The sequence below is a fragment of the Rhipicephalus microplus genome, chromosome 9 (assembly GCF_043290135.1).
Source record: "Rhipicephalus microplus isolate Deutch F79 chromosome 9, USDA_Rmic, whole genome shotgun sequence".
Classification (NCBI taxonomy): Eukaryota; Metazoa; Arthropoda; class Arachnida; order Ixodida; family Ixodidae; genus Rhipicephalus; species Rhipicephalus microplus.
In genome coordinates this window covers 82,991,172-83,005,965 of record NC_134708.1, presented here as the reverse complement: position 1 = coordinate 83,005,965, position 14,794 = coordinate 82,991,172, and the positions used below count along the sequence as shown (strand labels likewise).

The following is a 14,794-nucleotide window of genomic DNA, read 5'->3' as shown; positions in this document are numbered from 1 at the left end:
TTGGCTTTGTGCGTCTTCAGTGGAATTCTCTTGGCTGGTGTCCAACTCAGCTGTTTCTTTTTCCTCGGGTTCCGACGCTGTATCGTAATCTTCAGGCGAAACTGGCCCGCGTTCAACCAGAGAACTAGTTGCGTCTCCTGCCCCCTTAGCCGCGTCTTCCGCCTCAGCGGCGTTCATTGTCTGCTCTTCGATCTCATCGCACGTTGCAGCGCTCGTAACTGCTGCATACGACCGGACGCACTGAGCGTCTCCATGTCCAAATCGCCGACAAATTGAACACCGTGGCACCCTGCAGCCTCGCCGTACATGACCAGTCCCTTTGCACCGCAATCATTGCATAGGCCTGCCCGGCGCCACAACTAGGGCCAATTCCCCCGCAACGCGCACTTGGTGCGGAAGGTCCTCCACCGTAACTCCACTCTTTAACTTGAGTAGCACGGTTCTCGTCGTCAACGCTTTGTCGCTGACGCCGTCGACTCTCCAGCGCTCTCGATTCACTTTGACAACATTGCCGAAGGCCGCGAACGCCGTCCGCACATCCTCATCGGCAACTCCGTAAAGCAGCCAATGAAGACGCAGTTTTATCTGCCGGTCATGGGGATCAACGATGAGACACCGGTGTCCCTTCACCTGAAGTTCCTTGAAGGCCAGCAGTTTCTTCGTCGTGTCTTCTCCGTTTAGTGTAACCGCCCAGACGTGATTAATCTGGAACGCTCCGAGTGCTATGATGTCCGTTAGCACTCCCGTGAGGCCCAACGCGTCTCTGAAGTCTTCAACCCTGTAGGGTCTTGCTCGAACGTCTCCGTGCAAAAACACGGTATTTAAGGCAACGCGTCATGTTGGCAGATGAGGCAGAATGACTTGGTATTCTTCAGTTGACCTGTTACCGCGGCCCTCAAGGGCCGCTGAAGCCGCTCCGACGGAGCCCTGCATCCTGCGTCCGTTCACTACCGTGGCCGAAAGCAGAATCCGATTGCGCCACGGAGGCAGGCGTGCTGTACTCTCACCACTGTCAAAACATTCCTCGAAAGCTATCAGAGCAAAGAAAAAAGAAGTGAGACAACGCCCCCGGGAGGGCTCGAACCTCCTACCTTTCGGTTAACAGCCGAACACGCTAGCCGATTGCGTCACGGAGGCAGGCGTGCTGTACTCTCTTTTTTTTCTTTATTTCCGGTTCAACTTCACAAACGGGTTACTAAGATAAATATATTACAATTCACAACGAACAATACAATAGACTTAAAAAAAACTAAGCCCATCAAGCATTACTATAACACATCACAGGACACAGGACAAACAACTTTATTTGGTCCTGAAAGGCAAGGCAGCGGGCCAACTATGTAGGTCCCCACCCAGCCGTTGGCTAGTGCCATGTCGGAACAGAGAGGCCATGCCTCTCCGCTCGTTTACGGGCCCTCTGGACAGCCTGAAGCTGGACGTCTTGTCTGGGGTCTGTGATTGCCGTCGTCCAGTCTTCTTCTGTTTTAAAATCCTGTAACGCAGGGCACTGCCAGAGCATGTGACTCAAAGAGCAAAATTCACCACAATCTGGGCAAAGTTGATCAATATCCGGATGAAGCATGCTCAGAAAGCCCCTAGAGGGGTAAGACCCCGTCTGGAGCATGCGGAGCGTGCTTGCTTGTGATCTGTGGAGCTTATGATGGGGAAAGGGAAAAGTCTGTCGCTCTCCTCTGTAATGAGATGTTATCTCGAGAAAAGTAACGAAAGGATCACTGTGGACGAGCTCTCCCGAACCCACCCGAGAGACCACCCCGTCGCGGCTTGTGAAACCTCGCGCACAGTCGTGGGCTATTTCGTTTGGGTTCAGGTGACCCGGCAGTACGTCTGGTCCCATGTGAGCAGGAAACCAGACTATGTGATGAATAACGTCTGAGGGGGGTTTGCTGTGGAGAATTCTGGCTGCCTCTGTGGCTATCAATCCCGATGCGAACGCCCTAACGGCCGCTCGGGAATCGGTGTACACCGTGGTGCGTTTCGTGTCCAGTAATGCCAGCGCTACAGCAGCCTGTTCTGCTACATCGACCAAGGAGGTCTTCACTGAAGCTGCCGAGACAAGTTCTCCCCTGTCATTGACTACTGCCACGGAAAACCCGCTGCCGCCGGCGTGGCGCGCCGCGTCCACAAATGTCTCTGTTCCGGAGAGGTTCTTTATGAAAGCCCTAGCCCTCGCCAATCTACGACCTTTATTGTGTTGGGGATGGATGTTTCGTGGAAGAGGGTCAACAATAAAGGAATTCCTTGTTTGATAATCAAGCTGCGTAGTTTCTCCCTGATTGAAGATAGGACGGAGGCCTGCCGCATCGAGCAGTTTTCTTCCTGTTTTGAAACTCGATAACCGAATTATTTGTGCTGACCTTTGCGCTTCAATTAATTCCGAAGTGGTGTTGTGCACTCCCAACTTCATGAGCTTTTCTGTGCTAGTCGTGATTGGGACGCCGAGCACCTTTTTGACACTTTTGCGCATGAACGTGTCCAACTTATCCCTTTCCGTTTTGGTCTAATTGAGAGCCGCCACTATGTATATGATATGGCTCATGAGGAAAGCGTGGTGGGCCCTAAGGAGGATATCCTCGCCTATATGCCGCCCTTCTTGTTGGACACCCGCATAATTAATCTCAGAATGTTCTCTGTTTTTGTGGTGAGATGGGCTATAGTCTTTGCGTTGCATCCCTTAGAGTCTAATAAAAGCCCCAGAATTTTCATAGAATTGACTCTAGGAATTGTGCGACCATCCTTGGTGCAAACGCTAATGGGCACCTGATCGAGAGGGGTGAGTCCCCTAACACCTCGTCTAGCCTGTCTGTACAGCAGGAGTTCCGACTTTTCCGGCGAAAGCGCCAGTCCCGTACCTTCCAGGAAAGACTCTGTAACGTCCAGAGCCTCCTGTAGAGCTTGTTCAACCGCCGCCTCCGATCCTCCGGGACACCAGATTGTAATGTCGTCAGCATATAAAGCGTGTCCGACATTAGGAACTTTAGAAAGGCTTGCCGACAGCTTGCGCATGGCTATGTTGAATAGAAGGGGGGAGATAACTGCCCCTTGGGGAGTACCCCTTCGTCCGAGTTTGAAAGGCTCCGAGACTGATTGTCCCAGTTTTATTGCCACCGTCCGACTCTCGAGGAAAGATTCAACGAAGGAGAAGAATTTAACTCACAGGTTCAAAGCCGATATCTCCTTAAGAATATAGTCGTGTTTGACAGTATCGAATGCTTTAGTGAGGTCCAGTGCGAGGACCCCTTTTACATCTTTGCTTGGAAAGTCAATTATGTGTGTTTTGAGGAGAAGCATGACATCTTGCGTGGAAAGTGAGGGCCTGAAACCTACCATATTATATGGAAATAGGTCATTCCTCTCGATGTAGCGCGATATCCTGTTGTGTACTGCATGTTCTGCTACTTTGCTAAGGCAAGAAGTAAGGGAGATCGGGCGGAGGTGATATAACACATCACGTCCTAGAATTCCTTCATGGTCAGTAGGGCTTCTACCCTTTCTGCCCATGAAGGTACACATGCGTCTGTTCTTACTACCTCGAGTAATCTTGAGATGCTTTCTTTGAAATACTCTCTTGCTGGTCTCTTCTGTCTGGGTCACAATGAAATCCAGCCATTCTAGAGCGCTATATACTGTGCAAGGCAGTCATCATGATAAAATCGAAAGGTAATACATCCTCATTCTCTATTGCCAAATACCTGATCCCATGAGGGTCAACGGGAACTCTTTTTTGATTGTCCTTTGTAATACGTCCCAAAAATAAACTCCTTCCCAACAGTGCAGAAAAACATGGTCAATAGTTTCCGGTTTCTTACAGATTAGACAGTGAGATCCCCAAGGCATATAAAACCCCCGCTCCTCTAGGAAGGTTCTTACAGGAAGTGTTCCAGTGTGTAATTTGAGAAAGAACGTTTTCGCACTTGGAGCTGCTGGCATTTTTTTAACTCGCTTAAGTACATTCTGACCCTTGCGTGCTGTATATAGCGCTCTGTACAGTGGAATGGGGAGCATCGTGTCACATAAATCTTTGTACAGTTTTTTTCTTTCCAACAGACCACAGGTAGTCAGTTGAAAACCGAACACACAAAAACCGCACGCTGGCCACAACTTCCTTCATGTATCCTTGCACAGCCCCTGTGGTAACATGAGTGCTCACAACAAACTCGGGCAACAGTCTACTTAGTTTTGTTTGACACACTGTTAATAGGAAAGGATCTCTTGCCTCACGAAAAAAAGAAAAACCTATTTACTAACTGCTTGATAAACAGATGTCCTAGCCCAAGGCCTCCACACATCACCCGTCTGAACAAATTCGTGCGACTGCACCTTTCCCAGTTAGAACCCCACACAAATACTGCAAACACCCGATGTATTTTTTGCACATTGACCCGGGAACAGTACAGCAATTGCATCACATACCACAGCTTAGACACAAAAAACCAGTTGCATGCAGTAGCCCTAGCAAACATGGACAGATAGGTTGCATTCCACCTATTCGCTTTCTCTTTAATTTCTTTCGTTTGCTGTGTCCAATATTCATCAGTACTTTTGTATGACTCGAGAGGTACTCCGAGATATTTAACTGGCGTTCTTGTCCATTTAATGACTGCAAAAAATTCTGGTGTTGAAGGCCAATATCCATGCCAGAAGCCGAGGCATTTACCCCAGTTTATATGGCTTCGTGTAGCTTCGGCGAAAGATTTAGAAACTCTGATTGATTCTTCAATACCGTCATAGGAAGTGCTACAAATCGTAACATCATCAGCGTATGTGAGTAATTTGACCTCTGATGATTGTACTCTAAATTCATTAATGATGTCATTCTGCAATATCGACTGACATAAAGTTTCAATATAGATGCAAAACAAAAGTGGACCAACAGGGCAACCTTGACGCACTGAGCGCTCAATTCTTATGGGGGGGCCCAATGTCTTGTTGATAATTAGTCTCGTACTACCGTTCCGATATGCCATGGCTACTCCGTCAATAATTATCTTACCAACATTAATGTGCTTCAATACTGCAAACAAAAGAGCGGGGGAAACGCAATCAAACGCTTTCTCCAGATCCAGCTGGAGTATGGCCACACGAGCATGACAGGTGTCAACACATTCGAGCACGGATCGCATTTTATGAACGTTTGTAATTATGGACCGACCTTTTATTCCACACGTTTGGTGTGGACCGACGATATCTTTTATTACTGACTGAAGTCTGGCCACCAAAATTTTCATTAATATTTTGTAGTCTACGTTTGTCAGTGCGATTGGCCTGTACGCTGTGACGTGCCTGAGTTTTTCAACCTCGTCTGTTTTCGGAATCAGAACGGTACGCGATTCACCAAAGGATGGTGGTAATTTCATTTCCTCATATGCCTCATTAAAAACGCCCGCAAGTATTGAAGACAATTCGCTTTTAAAACATTTGTACCACTTGGCACAAAGACCATCTGGTCCTGGAGATTTCCCAGGATTTAACTTATCAATCGCCCGCTCAACTTCAGATGCAGATATAGATAATTCCAAAGCGTTTTTCACTTCCTCACTCACTTGCGGCATGCGTCCTAAATATTCGTCTTTAAACCTTTCTAGGTTTTCCTGTCTACACGCAAAAAGGTTTTCAAAATGACTTGAAAATACGGATAAAATGCTGTCCGTATCAGTTACTTCGTGACCATCCTTCTCTATTTTCTCAATATGATTCCGTCGAGCGTTCGTTTTCTCCACCCCTAACGCTCTTTTGGTTGGCGTCTCTCCAGCCGCTAAAGCCTCAGCCCTAGCACGGACGAGGGCACCACGGTAGCGTTCCTCGTCTTGCAGTGCAAGTTTCTGCTTAATATTGCGTATGTCAATTTTATACTCTCCCGGTTGTTTGCACTCCAAGTCTATTAGTCTTTCCAAAGTCTTTCGGAGTTCTTTTTCTTTCTTTTTCCTTTCATAACTCAATGCGCAAGAACGATCAATAGCTTTTATTTTTATTCGCTACTTGAACTCTTCCCATTGTTCTGCAAGTTTAGCTCCATCATCCATTTTTATTTCATTGATGCAGTTCATAACCTGATCTAAGAAATATTCGTCAGTGATCAAAGTGGAATTCATCTTCCACAGCTCCCATGAGAAAGTTCCACCTTGTGTTTTCTCTCCCATATCACATTTAACTAAACAATGATCGCTAAAGTGTATTGGGTAAACAGTATATATCTTGCAGTGGGCTATTAACTCAAGCGACACGTAAATGCGATCAAGGCGCGCATGGCTATTCCCCTGAAAATGTGTGAAACGCACCTCCCGCGTTCCCTCCATACAGCTGCCCACGTCTTCTAACTCGAATTGAGTAACTACGTCCGCTAGCGTCCTACTACTTTTATCGTAATTGGCGCATCCATTTGCTCGATCTCGCCCATTGAGGACGCAGTTAAAATCACCAAGTAGTACAGATTTCCTTTCCAATGTGAAGTACTGTTTTAGGCTTGAAAAAAAAATGATTACTCCTCACAAATGGTTGATGCATAAATACACACTATACGCCACTGACATTCATTGAATACAAAATTATTGGAAACCAATCTACCAGACGGGCAAGCGAAGGTATCTTGCACTACCAGACCCGGTAACTTCTTAATGAACAAAACGCAGCCTGCAGACGTGCGTATTGCTTGACTTACAATTGCGTGGTAACGCGCCGTAAACCTCAGCACCATGCCCCGGGTCTCCTCCTCACCGTCTACTTTTGTTTCTTGTACAGCTAGTACATCCAGATCATGATCCACAAGTAGCCTGTAGACTTGGCTCTGTTTCCGCTTGGCGGCAAGACCTCGAACATTTAACGTTGCCACTCTAAGTTTCGGTGCAACAGTTATGTCTACACAGTGAAGAAGTTAGCCCGGGGCATGGTGCTTACCTTCGGCGTCTAGCATAGAGCTAGACATCTTCGGAGCCTCAAGGTGGACACGTGCCACTGGAGGACAAAGGTGGCCAGTGTTTGTCCGATATCGGGTTTGGACGCAGCCTTGTGCTGCTGCGTCTGAACGAAGTCGCCTTCGCAGGTGGCCCCTCTTCTTGCTTTTCGCTGGACGCCTCACGCCGTCCTGCAGACTGCTCGCGGGGTCTTTTGCTTGGCGCCCCACCACTGATACTCTCGCACGACACTGGAAGTTCGGTTAATTCCACCGGCTCAGGCTCCTTCGATGAGGTGCTTGTGAAGCCTTCTTCGGTTTGGCCGGCTGGCTCTTAGTAACCACCTCCCCAGATGCTATGTCTGCTTTGGCTGTTGGTTCATCACCACCAGTCGGCGTAACTGTACCTGTTGAAGCTTCAGGGTTCACCGCGTCGCCTGCGCCTTTCGCCGCGTCTTCAGCCTCGGTCACGTCCATCACCAACTCTGCTGTGTCTTCACCTTCGGCTGATCCGATAGCCGATGCGTACGTGCGCACAGGCGTGCTGTACTCTCACCACCGTCAGAACATTCCTCGAAAGCTATCAGCGCAAAGAAAAAAGAAGTGAGACAACGCCCCCGGGAGGGCTCGAACCTCAAACCGTTCGGTTAACAGCCGAACGCGCTAGCCGATTGCGCCACGGAGGCAGGCGTGCTGTACTCTCACCACCGTCAGAACATTCCTCGAAAGCTATCAGAGCAAAGAAAAAAAGAAGTGAGACAACGCCCCCGGGAGGGCTCGAACCTCCAACCTTTCGGTTAACAGCCGAACGCGCTAGCCGATTGTGCCACGGAGGCAGGCGTGCTGTACTCTCACTACCGTCAGAACATTCCTCGAAAGCTATCAGAGCAAAGAAAAAAGGAGTGAGACAACGCCCCCGGGAGGGCTCGAACCTCAAACCGTTCGGTTAACAGCCGAGCGCGCTAACCGATTGTGCCACGGAGGCAGGCGTGCTGTACTCTCACTACCGTCAGAACATTCCTCGAAAGCTATCAGAGCAAAGAAAAAAGGAGTGAGACAACGCCCCCGGGAGGGCTCGAACCTCAAACCGTTCGGTTAACAGCCGAACGCGCTAGCCGATTGCGCCACGGAGGCAGGCGTGCTGTACTCTCACCACCGTCAGAACATTCCTCGAAAGCTATCAGAGCAAAGAAAAAAAGAAGTGAGACAACGCCCCCGGGAGGGCTCGAACCTCCAACCTTTCGGTTAACAGCCGAACGCGCTAGCCGATTGCGCCACGGAGGCTGGCGTGCTGTACTCTCACCACGGTCAGAACATTCCTCGAAAGCTATCAGAGCAAAGAAAAAAGAAGTGAGACAACGCCCCCGGGAGGGCTCGAACCTCCAACCTTTCGGTTAACAGCCGAACGCGCTAGCCGATTGCGCCACGGAGGCTGGCGTGCTGTACTCTCACCACCGTCAGAACATTCCTCGAAAGCTATCAGAGCAAAGAAAAAAAGAAGTGAGACAACGCCCCCGGGAGGGCTCGAACCTCCAACCTTTCGGTTAACAGCCGAACGCGCTAGCCGATTGCGCCACGGAGGCTGGCGTGCTGTACTCTCACCACCGTCAGAACATTCCTCGAAAGCTATCAGAGCAAAGAAAAAAAGAAGTGAGACAACGCCCCCGGGAGGGCTCGAACCTCCAACCTTTCGGTTAACAGCCGAACGCGCTAGCCGATTGCGCCACGGAGGCTGGCGTGCTGTACTCTCACCACCGTCAGAACATTCCTCGAAAGCTATCAGAGCAAAGAAAAAAGAAGTGAGACAACGCCCCCGGGAGGGCTCGAACCTCCAACCTTTCGGTTAACAGCCGAACGCGCTAGCCGATTGCGCCACGGAGGCTGGCGTGCTGTACTCTCACCACCGTCAGAACATTCCTCGAAAGCTATCAGAGCAAAGAAAAAAAGAAGTGAGACAACGCCCCCGGGAGGGCTCGAACCTCCAACCTTTCGGTTAACAGCCGAACGCGCTAGCCGATTGCGCCACGGAGGCTGGCGTGCTGTACTCTCACCACCGTCAGAACATTCCTCGAAAGCTATCAGAGCAAAGAAAAAAAGAAGTGAGACAACGCCCCCGGGAGGGCTCGAACCTCCAACCTTTCGGTTAACAGCCGAACGCGCTAGCCGATTGCGCCACGGAGGCTGGCGTGCTGTACTCTCACCACCGTCAGAACATTCCTCGAAAGCTATCAGAGCAAAGAAAAAAGAAGTGAGACAACGCCCCCGGGAGGGCTCGAACCTCCAACCTTTCGGTTAACAGCCGAACGCGCTAGCCGATTGCGCCACGGAGGCTTTTTTTTTTCTTTATTGCCTGTTTTCGTCTCACGTAAACAATACACATATTAACTGATAATTACACAACACAATCCAAAACATTGTAAAAAACCGTGGCTCAAACGATGTGGCCACGCATCTGTTAAAATGTTTTTATCGTCGATAGTAATTCGACGCGCGGCAGCCATTCTGGGGGGAATTCCTGCCACTTTTGTTCATCCACAAAATTTCTTATATACTCTTTGAAGTACTGGGTGGGTGCTCGTGCATCTACATCAAAGTGCATGGCTGCCATCCTGATTGATTGATTGATATGTGGGGTTTAACGTCCCAAAACCACCATATGATTATGAGAGACGCCGTAGTGGAGGGCTCCGGAAATTTAGACCACCTGGGGTTCTTTAACGTGCACCCAAATCTGAGCACACGGGCCTACAACATTTCCGCCTCCATCGGAAATGCAGCCGCCGCAGCCGGGATTCGAACCCGCGCCCTGCGGGTCAGCAGCCGAGTACCTTAGCCACTAGACCACCGCGGCGGGGCATGGCTGCCATCCTGGATTTCCAATTGCTATGAAGAGCCATAAGCATTATCATATCATATGGGGTACCATCGTCACTTTGTATTTGCAAATAGCGGATGCCATATGCATCAATGGGGAAGTCTTTTTTGATCGTGCGCTGGAGCACGTCCCAAAGAAAGATAGCATCCCAGCAGTCAATGAATACATGCTCCATTGTCTCCTCCTTTCTGCATATTATGCAATGCGTGCCCCAAGGAACGTAGAACCCCTTTGCAGCCATCCAGGTTTTGACGGTCAGCGTACCGGTATGTAATTTAAAAAAGAAATTCTTAGCACCTGGCGATAGCCTTGACGCGCTTTAGTACAGTGTTGCCATGGCATACATTGTAAAGGGACCGATACAAAGGCACTGGTAAAAACACATCACATAGGTCCTTGTACAACCTTCTTCGTCGGACTTGACTCAAGTATTCAAGTGAAAACCGCACCGACAGAAACCTACAAGAAAGTACAACTTCGCGGAGAAAGCCATAAACACCACCAGGTACGCTGCAGGTTGATACAACCATGTTAGGCAAGTGTTGCCCCAGGCGAAGTTGACAGACAGTGCGAAGGAATGGGTTGTCGACGTCTCTAAAGAAACAAAATCGATTGACTACCTGTCTTAAAAACAAATGCGACAAGCCAAGTCCTCCATTTCGCACTCGAAGAAATAAATTGGTCCGACTCGATCTTTCCCAAGACGATTCCCACACAAAGACAGCGAACACACGGTGAAATTTTTGGATGTTTACCCTTGAACAATGTAAGACTTGTAAGATATACCAAATTTTACTCACTAAGAATATGTTGCAAATTGTGGCTTTAGAAAACATAGACCAATTCCAGCCATTCCACTTGTTCACTCTTTCCCGCAGGTTATCCACTTGGCTCCTCCAGTACGAGTCGCTGTCTTTGTAGCATTCGAGGGGACACCCAAGTATTTCACCGGTGTCGTAACAAACCTTATGCTGGCAAAACTGTCTGGGGTTTCTGCCCAGTCACCGTGCCAAAAGCCAAGGCATTTTCCCCAGTTTACAGCGCTGCCACTTGCAGCACAGAAGTTAGTAACGCATTTGACAGCATCTGCTATGCTCTCAGAGTCCGCGCAAAAAATGGCAATATCGTCCGCATAAGCCAACAGTCGGACTTCAACCTCGTGCAGCTTAAACCCACGGACACAGTCATTCTCTATGACACTCAAACAAAAGGACTCTATGTACAAACAAAACAATAGTGGTGAGAGAGGACAACCCTGACGGACCGAACGCCTGACTGGGATGCGCTTCCCCACCACCTTGTTAACGATTAGCCGCGTTGAGCAGTCTCGGTACGCCATGACAACCCCCTCTTTGATTATTTTCCCTAAATTCACATAATCTAGGATGCACAGCAGAATTTCATGAGGCACCCTGTCAAAAGCCTTCTCGAGGTCGATTTGCAGCATTGCGACTCGCGCACCTATAGCGTCGCAACATTCGAGGATGCTCCGGGCTGCGTGTATATTCGTGAGGATAGTTCGACCTTTAATGCCGCACGTCTGATGCGGCCCCACGAGCTCCGTAATGACTGTTTGCAACCTTTTAGCTAAGATTTTCATGAATATCTTGTAATCTCCATTAGTGAGGCAGATTGGGCGGTAAGAATTTACTCTGCGCAGTGCAACGGGGTCTTCCGATTTTGGTATAAGAACAGTGTGAGATGATGAAAAGGACGGGGGTAATATTTTCAGCTCGAATGCCTCATTATAAACGTCGGCTAAGACTGGTGTTATTTCAAACTTGAAACCCTTATAAAAGGCGGAAGTCAGGCCATCAGGGCCAGGCGATTTCCCGGGATGCATACTTTCAATAGCACTGTTAACTTCCTCTTCCGAAATGGGTTCCTCCAATATTTCTTTTGTATTATTGTCAAGCTTCGGCATCAGCGGTAAAAAATCTTTTTTAAAACGATCGACATCAACTGAGCTGGCGGCGAATAAACCATTGAAGTGCTCAAAGAAAGCACGCTCGATAACATCTGCGTCATCGCTGACTTCACCCTCGTGTTCAATTTCTGTTATCTGATTACGACGCGCATGCCACTTTTCTGAGCCCAACGCCCTTTTTGACGGTGCTTCTGCCGTTATCAGTCGCTCGGCTCTTGCCCGAACCATAGCACCGCGGTATCTTTCGACATCGAACCGCTCAATTTTACTTTTCAACGCGCGAATATCTTCAAGAAACATGCCGGGCATTCTACATTCTTCGAGGAGCAATTTTTCCAGGTTTCTGCGCATGAGCTTTTCTTCTGCTCCTTTTTCTCTGCTTATAGCGCTCGAGCGTTCCAAAGCCTTCAATTTAACGACCTGCTTGAAGTTCTCCCATTTTTCTCTAAACGTGTTTTTACTGCGAACTTTCATTTTTTCAACTTCCGTCATTACTTCCTCCATAAATTTTTCATCACTCAACAGATTCGAATTCAATTTCCATAGTTGCCACTCGAAGGCCCTTTTCGTTTCTTTCGTGCTAGCTACTACAAAGCTAACCAAGCAGGGGTCACTAAATGAAACGGCGTTAACACAGTATGCCTTGCAAAGCGGCACCAATTCTACACTCACGTACGCCCTATCTAGTCGGGCATGGCTGGCTGCCTGAAAGTGGGTGTACTGCGTAGTCCGGCCACCACCGAGACATTCGGCCACATCCTCCAAACCATGTTCTCTTACTGTATCGCTTAAGACAGCCGTACTTGTGCGCCACGGAGGCTGCACGTGAGCTTGGGCTGGAAAAACGGAAGACAATAAGAAATTCAGTGTCAGTAGTAATGAATAAAGATGTGACACTGTTAGAGCCATTTCAGTTAATCACGAGGCTGCATCCGACACAGCTGTCGTCTTATCCTCGAAATACCACTTGCACCTCGTGGCGTTATGTCCGCCGGTGCCATAGAAGCCTAGGATATAACGAAGCGTTCTGTCTAAGCTAATAAAGACATTACAGGTTTACTCTATGACTCGTAGCACAGTCGTAATTGTCCAGCTCGATCACTCAAAGCAATGAACATTATTCGCACTAATGAATGTGAAAAATACGTACCCAACATGTTAACAATAATTAGCTGCTCTAACTTATCAAAACTACCTACCACACAATACATAATGCAAGTCATGCACTGTAATCTCAGTTATACAAGGCGTATCTTGAAGAAAATCTGAGCGTGGTGTGGATTTACCTGTTGTCATCGCCTTAATCACTGTCAGATTCAGCGCACTGACTGCAGGGCAAAGGCGTCTGCTATGATTTTCAAATTAACACAATTTTTTGCTTCAGGTGTTCTCGTTATACACTAAACTTCCCAATTAAAACTATAATTTCAATGTATGCGGCATCAAACGTGCTATACAAATGTCCCGCTGGTTCGACGATATTTCTGTTGTCTTAAGCTCTTCTTTTTTTTTCGCACATCGCATTGTTGCGATGAATGCCACAAGTAATTGCAATGCGTGTCAAACACTTTGCAGTTCCCACATTATAAACTTGCACAGGTGTCAGTTATTCGTTAATCTACCGCTCTTCCTTTCCAATATAGCCGCTTTATTTTGAGTCACAAATCTGGCTTTGTGCGATAAACAGCTCGTAAAATTTAAGAGAACACAATTCACGAACAAATTCTTACATTTTCTTGATTGATTGATTGATTGATTGATTGATTGATTGATTGATTGATTGATTGATTGATTGATTGATTGATTGATTGACTGATTGATTAATTGATTGATTGAGTGATTGATTGATTGATTGATTGATTGATTGATTGATTGATTGATTGATTGATTGATTGATTGATTGATTGATTGATTGATTGATTGATTGATGTGTAGGGTTTGACGTCCCAAACCCACCATATGTTTTTTTAACATTACTTGAGAAACACAGAGTATTAAGATGAGCACAGTATGGGTTTTAACGTGGCCATTCAATCCCAACACAGCTAGTTCAAATTATCCACGATTATGCTACCACACTAAATGAAGTTGAACAGCTAAATGTCATTTGAATGGACTTTCAAAATGCCTTCAATAAAGTTTAGCACAAAAAATCATTCAATAAATTGTAATTCATTTTGAAAAATATGAAACTTATTCTGTGGATACACGCATACCACCAAAAAGGACAACAACTTGTTGAACCTAATGGCAGCTGCTATAATAAACTTTCTGTGGATTCCGGTGTTCATCAAGGCTCAGTCCTCGGACCCCTTTTATTTCGTTTATTTGTGAACGATACAATCACCCACCTTTCTGTAAATGTAAATCTTTATGCTCAAGATTGTGGATTATACATAAGAATATCGTCTGCCGGAGATCAGATAAGGCTGAATTTTCTAATTAACAAGGTAGTTTCGTGGCGGTAAAAATGACAGACAGTTAGTAATTACAACAAAACAGTCTTTATGAAAATAAAATTTTAAAAAATTATTTACGTTCTCAGTATGGCACTAATAACGTCACTCTAACAGAAGATGCAGAATATAAATGCCATGTCTTATGGATAACTAATGGTCTAACCTAGAAGAAACACGTTGACATAATTAGTACAGGTAACTGTCTACCCCATCTGTACGCATTCCAGCACAAAGAACAATCATTTGTCCAATGTATGATTATGGTTTGATAATGAGAGATCCGTTCAATAAACGAAACATTAATCAACTCAGAAAAATTGTAAAATGAAAGGTTATGTTTTGTTTTAAGCTCCTACGGTAAAACATCAGTATCTAAGCTATTGATCGAAAGTGAACTACGATTCGTTGCGAGTGAATCCTAAGTGCAAAATATATTTCATTAGTGCCTCTGAGTGAGCTCCCCAATTTCTGCCGACATATGCTCGCAAGTGGTTCGCTGTATACATGACACTCAAAAGAGCGACTTAAGTTTTAACAAAAATGACGAACACATTCACTTGCCAAACAGGCGCAATGCTGTGCGCTTCTTTGTTTGTGAGTTGTTTTTTTTTTTTCAAAATGGTGCA

The 14,794-nt window shown here is 46.9% G+C and overlaps 13 non-coding genes across 13 annotated transcripts; all 13 read right to left on the bottom strand.

The window, feature by feature from the left end:
• Positions 1-1,063: 1,063 nt before the first annotated feature.
• Positions 1,064-1,137, bottom strand: TRNAN-GUU (transfer RNA asparagine (anticodon GUU)). Its single transcript has one exon. It is a non-coding gene; the product is annotated as a tRNA-Asn (tRNA).
• Positions 1,138-7,519: 6,382 nt separating this feature from the next.
• Positions 7,520-7,593, bottom strand: TRNAN-GUU (transfer RNA asparagine (anticodon GUU)). Its single transcript has one exon. It is a non-coding gene; the product is annotated as a tRNA-Asn (tRNA).
• A 76-nt stretch (positions 7,594-7,669) lies between these two features.
• TRNAN-GUU (transfer RNA asparagine (anticodon GUU)) lies at positions 7,670-7,743 on the bottom strand. The gene has a single exon. It is a non-coding gene; the product is annotated as a tRNA-Asn (tRNA).
• Positions 7,744-7,818: 75 nt separating this feature from the next.
• Positions 7,819-7,892, bottom strand: TRNAN-GUU (transfer RNA asparagine (anticodon GUU)). The gene has a single exon. It is a non-coding gene; the product is annotated as a tRNA-Asn (tRNA).
• A 75-nt stretch (positions 7,893-7,967) lies between these two features.
• Positions 7,968-8,041, bottom strand: TRNAN-GUU (transfer RNA asparagine (anticodon GUU)). The gene has a single exon. It is a non-coding gene; the product is annotated as a tRNA-Asn (tRNA).
• Positions 8,042-8,117: 76 nt separating this feature from the next.
• On the bottom strand, positions 8,118-8,191 carry TRNAN-GUU (transfer RNA asparagine (anticodon GUU)). The gene has a single exon. It is a non-coding gene; the product is annotated as a tRNA-Asn (tRNA).
• Positions 8,192-8,266: 75 nt separating this feature from the next.
• TRNAN-GUU (transfer RNA asparagine (anticodon GUU)) lies at positions 8,267-8,340 on the bottom strand. Its single transcript has one exon. It is a non-coding gene; the product is annotated as a tRNA-Asn (tRNA).
• Positions 8,341-8,416: 76 nt separating this feature from the next.
• On the bottom strand, positions 8,417-8,490 carry TRNAN-GUU (transfer RNA asparagine (anticodon GUU)). The gene has a single exon. It is a non-coding gene; the product is annotated as a tRNA-Asn (tRNA).
• A 76-nt stretch (positions 8,491-8,566) lies between these two features.
• TRNAN-GUU (transfer RNA asparagine (anticodon GUU)) lies at positions 8,567-8,640 on the bottom strand. The gene has a single exon. It is a non-coding gene; the product is annotated as a tRNA-Asn (tRNA).
• A 75-nt stretch (positions 8,641-8,715) lies between these two features.
• Positions 8,716-8,789, bottom strand: TRNAN-GUU (transfer RNA asparagine (anticodon GUU)). Its single transcript has one exon. It is a non-coding gene; the product is annotated as a tRNA-Asn (tRNA).
• A 76-nt stretch (positions 8,790-8,865) lies between these two features.
• Positions 8,866-8,939, bottom strand: TRNAN-GUU (transfer RNA asparagine (anticodon GUU)). The gene has a single exon. It is a non-coding gene; the product is annotated as a tRNA-Asn (tRNA).
• Positions 8,940-9,015: 76 nt separating this feature from the next.
• On the bottom strand, positions 9,016-9,089 carry TRNAN-GUU (transfer RNA asparagine (anticodon GUU)). Its single transcript has one exon. It is a non-coding gene; the product is annotated as a tRNA-Asn (tRNA).
• A 75-nt stretch (positions 9,090-9,164) lies between these two features.
• On the bottom strand, positions 9,165-9,238 carry TRNAN-GUU (transfer RNA asparagine (anticodon GUU)). Its single transcript has one exon. It is a non-coding gene; the product is annotated as a tRNA-Asn (tRNA).
• Between the last annotated feature and the right edge of the window lie 5,556 nt (positions 9,239-14,794).